The sequence below is a fragment of the Perna viridis genome, chromosome 3, assembly GCF_037379345.1.
Source record: "Perna viridis isolate PV_CMFRI_1.1 ecotype Kerala chromosome 3, ASM3737934v1, whole genome shotgun sequence".
Lineage (NCBI taxonomy): Eukaryota > Metazoa > Mollusca > Bivalvia > Mytilida > Mytilidae > Perna > Perna viridis.
The window spans coordinates 47,802,534-47,812,019 of NC_142447.1; positions in this window are offsets into that span (position 1 = coordinate 47,802,534).

Below are 9,486 nucleotides of genomic sequence, written 5' to 3' on the forward strand. Positions count from 1 at the left end.
AGTTATAAAAATATCATTTATGCTATCAATGAATTCCTTAGGGACCAATTCTAAATGTATTTACTGAAAAATAATGATGTAAATTTATCATTAACTTGGTCTGGATCCCAAAAGCACAGTTAAAAATTTTGCTAAAAATTTAATCTCATGAGGCAACAATAAGGAATACCTATTTGAAAATATTTATATCTGTCCAATGTAGCACAGGTGCATGTTAAGGCAGTTCTATATCTGCACTGTGCTAGATGTATTTCTGCGTTTCTACAAAGGGTGGCAATGGAGAAAACAGCATTTTTTTAAAAGTACAAAATACATTTATAATTACAGCAGGGATGTATTCCCCTGATTAATGTATAAGAGTGTAAAGGGATTTCTATTTTTGATTATTCTTAAAAGCTGGGGAGTTTTTTTTTTAATTAAATATCAGGCATGCTAGTTGGATTTTCTGGAAAACATGCTTGCATAACAGTGGAAGAAAATTATGTGCTTTATTCATATGAAATGTACATGTACATTTAAGTTTTATTTCATGTCTTTACACAGTGCTATAAATAACTGTTGATTCTAAAATATCTTATGTCAAATGCAAATACTACCGTACTTTAAAAAAATTACCATTAAAATTGTCCTAATTTTTTCATATAGTTCATAAATATTATCCGGGCCCTGATATATACACATGTATATAGATATATATAAATCTTGATGACCTATGTAGTCAATTCTAATGAGCACCTATGTCTGAATCAAAGACTGAGTAATATTACATTTTACTGTTCATTTGAACTATAAATGTTTGTTTGTTTGTTGAGGTTTAACGTTCAAGCAGCAATATTTCAGCTATATTCAGACAATGAACATGAAATGGATGATAAAATGAACAGTAAATGAAAAAAAAAAAGAGTGGGTCACAAGGATAATAGGGTCGACAAATTTTGATTGCCACTGGAAAAATGGGGGATGGGTAAGGTCGGGCAATTTAGCCTCCTGTGGCGGAGCGCAAAGGTTCCTACTCCTATCAAATACCACAGCAGGGTTCTTTAATGTGCGAGGAACGTGGCATCTTTCCCAACACGGTGCACCACTATGGTTTGCGGTCAGGTTTTCCGTATTATAGCCTGACAACCACAGCATGTAACACGTCAGGGGTACCCCATTCCACCACCTGGGGCACACATCCCAGTTTCTCTGTGGGCAGAGCGCCTAGCCCCCGGCTAGGTTTCTGAGCACTATTTAGTCGCCTTATACGACAAGCTTAGCACTGATGCAGGCCTATTCTTTTAACACCCGGACCTGCACGGGGCGAACTATAAATGTAAACTTCCTGATCTTATACAAGCAAAAAACATGTGTTGAACACATGTGTATTATATTTCAGAGATAAACTTTGATCTAGTATGAAATTAGAATTGACATTTTTATTGCACTGATCGGCAGCATAAGCATAAAAATATGTCTGTTTCAGGTTTCCCGACCGACCCTAATTTTTTCTGCCGACCCTAATACATTTTTTCTCCAAAATTGACAAAATCGGTAATTTCCACCAATTTCCGGTATAATACGGATCATTTCCGGTAAAACCGAAAGTACGTTCAAAACCAGGTCACAATAGTGTTTGAATAGGAGACTTATTTATATCACGTAAATCCAAGCGTAAATACAGTGTACTTATATTTTGTTAAAAATTCCTACAAAAAATAAGCGTATCGTTATAAAAGACATGATTAATAGGTGTGTATGTTAAAAATTAATCTTTCTACTTAAAACCATACACTTTCATGACTTAAACATGATGCTATTTTACAAATATAGGCTCAACTTTAAAATAAAAAAAAAATAAAATGAAAAAAAATAAAAATAAAATGAAAATGTTGACCGACCTATCCTATTTTTGGGAGGAATGTAACTAACAGACATATTTTTTTTTTGGCCTTAGGTGGTATAGTAATGATTATGCAAATCATATATGAGAATGTAAAGTACTGAAATTATGAGTGCAAGTAGTGGCTAACAATATTAGCTACTTAAAAATGGTGTTGCTCACCCAGCTTTTTTATGGCAATATAGTCTATAAAGCACATTCTTTCAAACAAAATGCAACATGTATTAATAAAACTTTGGTGAATTGTTCATATTTATTGACGTAAGCTTCCTCTCGATTTTTATAAATTGCAGATTTTTCGTTGCAGTGTTATGAATTTTTTTACTTAAAAAAGGGAGGATTTTCAAGTTTTTGCACAATTACTCAAAAACACTTTCACTAACTTTTATGAAACTTTGGTGAATTGTTCATATCTATTGATGTAAGCTGCATTTCTATTATTATAAATGTCACATTTAACGTTTCCGTTTTATGAAGTTTTACTCTTTAAAAAAAGGCCGGAAACGGCAAGGAAATTTTATTTGTTGAAAAATGGTTTAAGAACAGACCATTTGTTATGATGATCGACTAATAAATACTTGGTAACCTTGTCAGAAAAGTGTGTTTTAAACAAGATAGAAATGTATGGGTGAAAAATCAATACAACAAACTTAGTTAAACTTGAGGTAGCCTTGATAGTGCCAAATTTTTTGTGCATTTTTTATTTACTTTTTTTTTGGTTGGGGGAGGGTATTTGACAGGGCTCACAGTATTTCTAGTTGATCATATAAATTCATTAAAAGCATAAGAACAAGTTAAAAGAGCAATGGGTATATCATGCGTTTAAAGGGCAGCTCTTTATTACAAATAGATTTTGATCCTTTACTGCAACCCTGTGTAAATACTAAGTCATTTTTAGCTCACCTGGTTGAAGGCCATGTGAGCTATTGCCATGATGTTGCATCTCATCTTTCGTTGTCTGTCATTGTTAGCTTTTTTCCAGCATCTTCTCTAAAACTGCTTGATCAATTGGAATGAAACTTGGAATTGTTGTTTCTTATGGAATCCTGCTCCTATTTAAATTTTTTTTTTTAATGTGTAGCCATTTTATAAGCGGTTCCTACGAACTTTTCACCTTACGAGTGAGAATGAACCGGAGAATACTATTATTATGGTTTTAATTTCTTTATTTCTAAATTCAAATATACTTATGATTAAATCAGTAAAAACAAAAATTGGAATCTTTCAAGTTTGTCTTAATATTTTTTGTTTTTGTCCCCTTTCGGCAAATGCCGAAGGGGACTTAGGTTTGCACTCTGTCTGTCCGTCAGTCTATCAGTCAGTCCATCAGTCACACTTGGTTTTCCGGACTTTTTTTTGTAATGCCTCATCCAATTGATTTCAAATTTGGTATATAGTCTTATCATGACAAGTTACAAGGTAAGTTTGAATGACGTTACAGTTGAACAATTTTTACAGAAGTTATGGCCCTTGGACATAGAAAATTTCATGAAATGTTATGTTTTCCGGACTTTTTTTTGTAATGCCTCATCCAATTGATTTCATATTTTGTATATAGTCTTATCATGACAAGTTACAAGTTAAGTTTGAATGACCTTACTGTTGAATGATTTTTACGGAAGTTATGACCCTTGGACATAGAAAATTTCATGAAATTTTATGTTTTCTGGACTTTTTTTTGTAATGCCTCATCCAATTGATTTCATATTTGGTATATAGTCTTATCATGACAAGTTACAAATTAAATTTAAATATTATTGTGGCAAAATGATTTATATGGAACTATAGAAAATTACATAAAATTTTATGTTTCATCATTTTAATGCAAATTGCTGCTGTCATTCTAGAGTTATTTGCCCTTTAATTCATAATAACGAAGTTTTTTTCAACTTTCCAGGTGATAGAAAAAGAATGTCTTTATGCAGCTTTCTGTAATGCAAAAATGTTATTATCTACTATAAAATGAAGCTCAGGTTTGATTTTGATGGAATTTGCTTTTGCTGTTCATGAGTTATTTTCTCTTGATTGTTAAAAAATAACACCATCCATTGTTAGTTCACATATATAAAAAAAATCTCATAAAGGCAATGAGTTCAAAGGCCGAAAGGGGACACTGTATTGCATCAGCAATACTGTCAGAATGCATGTTTAATTTATCTTTTCTGTGTTCTCCCTAGGTCCATAAAGCGCACGCTGTACAGCACTTTCCAGTTTGAGAGCTGCGATATCGATGTCAGTACTGTGCTAACTTGCTTTGCTTATAAGATTGGTTAATTTGTGTATTGTGGGGATAAGAAACCCATGTGCCAGCCAAAGAGGCTGTTTATGGCATCCTACAAGGTAGCTGTTCATAACAGTAAGCAAATCATTGCATGACCGCACAGGTGTCTGATTATGACATTGCCGACAATTTTTGATGAATCACCCCCACATTGGCCACAAATTAATATTAGGGAGGTGGCAGTCAGATGTTAAATACTTACTGAGGCAATAAAATGGACTGTGGTCAAAGGTGTAACTCAACCCTTACCTAATGCATGTGGCTATTTATAAATATATGCAAGGTTAGATGGAGTGTCGATTTGCTTACACTGCTATATTCTTGTTGTTTTGTATCTTCCTCAAACATTTTTTGGTTGAAAAATCAACAAGAAATTGAAAGTAAAAGTCTTAAAATAGTACCAAAGGTGTGATTTTTAGTCCTAATTTCAAGAATATACATGTAGATGGGTTTTTATCATGAAAGAACTCCATTTTAATCAAAACAGGCAATGTGTCAACTTCATAGAGTCATATTCATGTATTCTTTTTCTACTAACTATGCTGGCTTCACTAATTGATGACTGAATGAAAATTGGCAAATTTCTGGCACTTTTCTAGCAACATAAATTGTAAGGCACAGATTTGTCTAGTACATGTACATTTGTACCTTGATTTTTTTAATTCTTGATTGTAAATATATTGATAGTCAACATGATGAGTTCTAAATCAAAAGCAAACATGTATAGTTTTGCACTACATTGAATCTTGCCTATTTAGTACTTGACACTACTACTCCAAATCTTATAAGTGATCACTTATTTCTAATGCTGGTAGTTTTGATGGTATTGCCATTCTTTGACTATTCAACTTTTAACTATTGATTAATCTACTAACAGACCTGATGACTTCTCACTCCAAATTGTCAATTTTCCTTTCATATGTCGCAACACTTCTTCAGTACCTGCGTATCAAGTTTTCATATCAAAACTCATACATTATACCAGTTTCCCGTAACCACGCAGGCTTTTTGTACTGTGCTAGACTTCTTACAATAAGGTTTCTGGAACAAGGTTATATTGTAAGTTTGAAATTATTACTACAGAAGTTTTATGGTCATCGTCATGAATTCATGGGTCTTTATGGTGTATCCATTTGCACCATGAAAAAGTATTTATTCACTGTGTCATAATTTTCCTTTTCTCTATTGTCTTCTACAGACTTGACATTTTATGAGCAACTCTGTGGTGTTTCAAGAAAAACAGAGAACGCTTACCCACTGGTGTACCTGGTCCATTCCCATTTTGCCTATATGGTGTATGCTTAGGTATTTCATTGATAGAATGGAACCATATTTTGCTCACCTGGACCCAAGGTGCAAAAATGACCGCAAAGTTGTATAATGGTATCAATCTGTCTTGGTTGTCATCGTCGATGTTGGCTTCTGTAAACTTCAGTTTGTTGACAATACCTTGAGTTAAACTTAATCTTTTTGAAATTTTTCCACTTTATTTCTAGGGACATGGTGGATGGCCCTATAGGTTTTAGAGGTTTTTTCTCCACCCCTTTTGGAAATAAGGGGTTAAAGTGAGCAAATGGGTATTATCGTTAGAATTGATATGAAAAGCTTATTGTTGATCCATTTTTTTTTTAATGCAGATGTCAATCTCTTGCTTTTGTAATTCTGTTTTAATTTTTTTGTACAGGGTAGGCTTGTTATACATGTACAATGCAACAAAGTTGCAGAGGGTATAAAACAAGGTATTGTTTGAATTCGGAATTATTTCAAATTCCTTTTTCAGACCTTCAATCCAATTTGTTTTGTTTGTTTGTTCCAATTTTTTTTTAAACACCTATAGAAATTGAGCTGATTTTTGGTATGTGAGTCTACCATGATGAGTAACAGATCAAATTTAATTTTCAAGAATATGTTTTCTCTATATTTGTGAAATGTTAAAGGCACATATTCTTTCACATTGATGACAATAACATTTTGGTTTTATTTTATATGTTTAGTTTTATTGCAATCAAATCAAAAGAGATACTGTTAGTTAATTTAGGAATTAACGTTTTTATAAAAAGCAAGAGTAATCTATTGATTATTGGATTGATCCAAAATATGAATACTTTATCAAGCACTTTAAGGCTCTTTGATGTCCCCTCTCAGAACTTTATTTAATTTAGTTTGAATTACCTCCCTTTACTCTTGAAACACACACTCTGAAATAAAATATTCAAAATGAAATAATTTGCCCAATTTCTGTGTAAAAACTTTAATTTCAATTTATTTGATTGTGTCCTATCTTGCAAAGTGTGAGTGTAAGTTTTGTATGTATGTTACTTTTATTTTTCATGTACTGTACTTTTACTTGAATTCATTTTATTTAGACTTGTTCAATATGTATGAGTTTACAAATCATATAACATGATCGATAATGATGTAGGTATTTTATCTTTAAAGGTTAGGGGTCTTGCATCAAGCACCAAAAAAAATCAGCTGTGTTTAACTGGGCTAAATCTTAAAAAAAACATCTATTGTTTGTTTTCAAGAAATCCACAGTACCCCACAAGTAGAAAAAAGATGGCAAGATGATTGGGGTCATCAATGTTTCTTTAGTCATGGTGATAGTAAAAATTCTGGAGTATGTGTCATGATTTCACTAAAATTACAATATACTATTCATGATTCTATTTTAGACCCTAATGGGAGATATGTTATATTAGATATCACACTTTATGACCAGCGTGTAACATTTGTTTGTGTATATGGTCATAACTCTGACAAGTCACATTTTTATAAGATTTTGCAGATTGTATGCATGTTGAAAAATTCAAGTTATGTGTTTTGTGGCGATTGGAATGTGGCACAGGAAAGGTATCAAGATACCTTTAATGTACTGCATGACAGAAACCCTAAAACTCATGAGAAAATTGAGGAGATCAATAATGTACTTGGACTGTTGGACCCATGGCGTTTATGTTATCCTGATGAGAAAAAAATTACATGGTGTCAGCCAACTCCTCTAAAACAAATCAGAATTGATTATTTCCTTGTCTCTGAGGACATTTTTTCATTGATGAAATCAGTGAAAATTTTTCCTGGATATAGATCTGATCATTCGGCAATTACATTTAAATTTACAGCTTCTCTATCCAAATGCGGTGAGGGATACTGGAAGTTTAATGCTTTACTACTGAAAGTTATTGAATATATTGAGATGGTGAAAACCATTATAAAGAACACCATATCTGAATATTGTATTGATGGGGACATGAATGAATACTTTGATGTTGAATTATCTATTAATGATCAGCTATATTTTTAATTACTTAAGATGAGAATCAGGAGTGAAACCACTAACTATGGTATTCAGAAGTCAAAACAAGACAAAGAAACTTTCATTAAGTTAGAGGCTTACATACAGTCATTAGAAAATATCATTTGTCATAGTCCAAAAGATGATTTGATATTGTCCTTAAATGAAAAGAAGTCTGAGCTAAAAAACAAAAGACAACACTTGATTGATGGCCTTATTTTCCGCTCTCGAGCCAACTGGCATGAGAATGGTGAGAAGTGTAGTGAATATTTCTGTAAATTAGAAAAGAAATCATACATTCATAAAACCATGGCTGAGGTAATAGATGACAATGGTAATCATACATCAGACCAATCCAGCATATTAATTCAACAAAAGAGGTTCTATGAAAATTTGTTTTCATCAAACACTGACATTGCTTCAAATGATAATTGTTTTTTTGTAGGTTAAATTATGAAGAAAAATCTTCATGTGAAGGAGAACTCACTTTCAAGGAATGTGTTGAAGCTTTGAAACAGATGCAAAATGGAAAGAGCTCTGGCTCTGATGGTTTTACTGTAGATTTTTATGAATTTTTTTGGAAAGATTTAGGAGCATTCTTATTTAGATCTTTTTCTTATGGGTACTCTTCTGAATGCTTTTCTGATTTTCAATGCCAAAGCATTATCACCTGTATTCCAAAAGAAGAAAAAGATAGGCGATACATTAAAAACTTGAGGCCAATAAGTTTAATGAATACAGACATTAAGATTGCATCATCTGCTATTGCATTTAGGCTCAAAAGGGTTCTTTCCTCTATTGTTAGTGACTCTCAGAAAGATTTTATGCCTAATCATTTTTTTTTGTGAAAATACTCGCCTTCTCTATGACTTGATGCATTATCTGGAGGAAAATAATGAGAAAGGCTTATTATTACTTATTGACTTTGAGAAGGCTTTTCATTCTATTGATTGGGAGTTTCTTAAATCTGCTTTACAGAGTTTTAATTTTGGAGAATCTATTTGTCGATGGTTTGATACATTGTATAATGGATCTAAGAGCTGTGTGATAAACAATGGACACTTATCTTCTTTTTTCAATTTAGGTAGAGGCTGTCGCCAAGGTGATCCACTGTCTCCCTATCTTTTTTTATTGGGAGTAGAATTACTTGTTATTAAGCTTAAAAATAACTCTCATATTAAAGGGGTTAGCTTTAAAAGGGGTGAGCCTATTGTAAGTCAATATGCAGACGATATGTTTTTATTGATAGATGGGAAAGAATCATCTCTGAGAGAAACACTGTCATGTTTTAGAGACTTTCGTAGAGCCTCTGGTTTGAAAATGAACAGTAATAAAACCAAGGTACTGTGGGTTGGAAGTAAGAAATACTCAAAGGATGTTTTATGCCCAAATGAGCAGCTTGATTGGTCAATTTCAAATTTTAGATGTCTAGGTATTGACTTTTCACTTGATCTGACCTCTATGGTCAATTCAAATTTTAAGAAAAAAGTGCTGGAAATTTCTAGACAATTAAAAAGCTGGCAACACAGGAAGCTTACTCTTCAAAGAAAGATTACTGTGGTTAAAAGTTTGGCCTTGCCTAAATTAATTCATTTATTAACCACTCTACCTGATATTAATCAGAATTTTAAAAATGATTTAGATAAAGTGTTTTATGGTTTTATTTAGGATGGAAAAACAGAAAAAAAATTAAGCGCAAAACTCTTATAGCAGACATACCATATGGAGGATTGTGAATGGTTCATCTGCCATCTTTTATGACTTATCTAAAAGTGGGATGGGTGAGAATGGTTTTCCTTCATGAAAATGGGATTGGCAGCATTTATTGAATTTATCACTTAAACATATTGGTGGTTTATGAGTTATTTCTCTTAATAAAGAGAAACTTCTTGAAGTTAAAGATTATATCAAAAACCCTTTTTGGAGAGATGTGATTTGTGCTTTAAGTTTTTCAAAACCAATTCTTAAACCTGATGATATTAAACAATGTATCAGTAGAAGATACACCTTACTACATGTATGTATCAG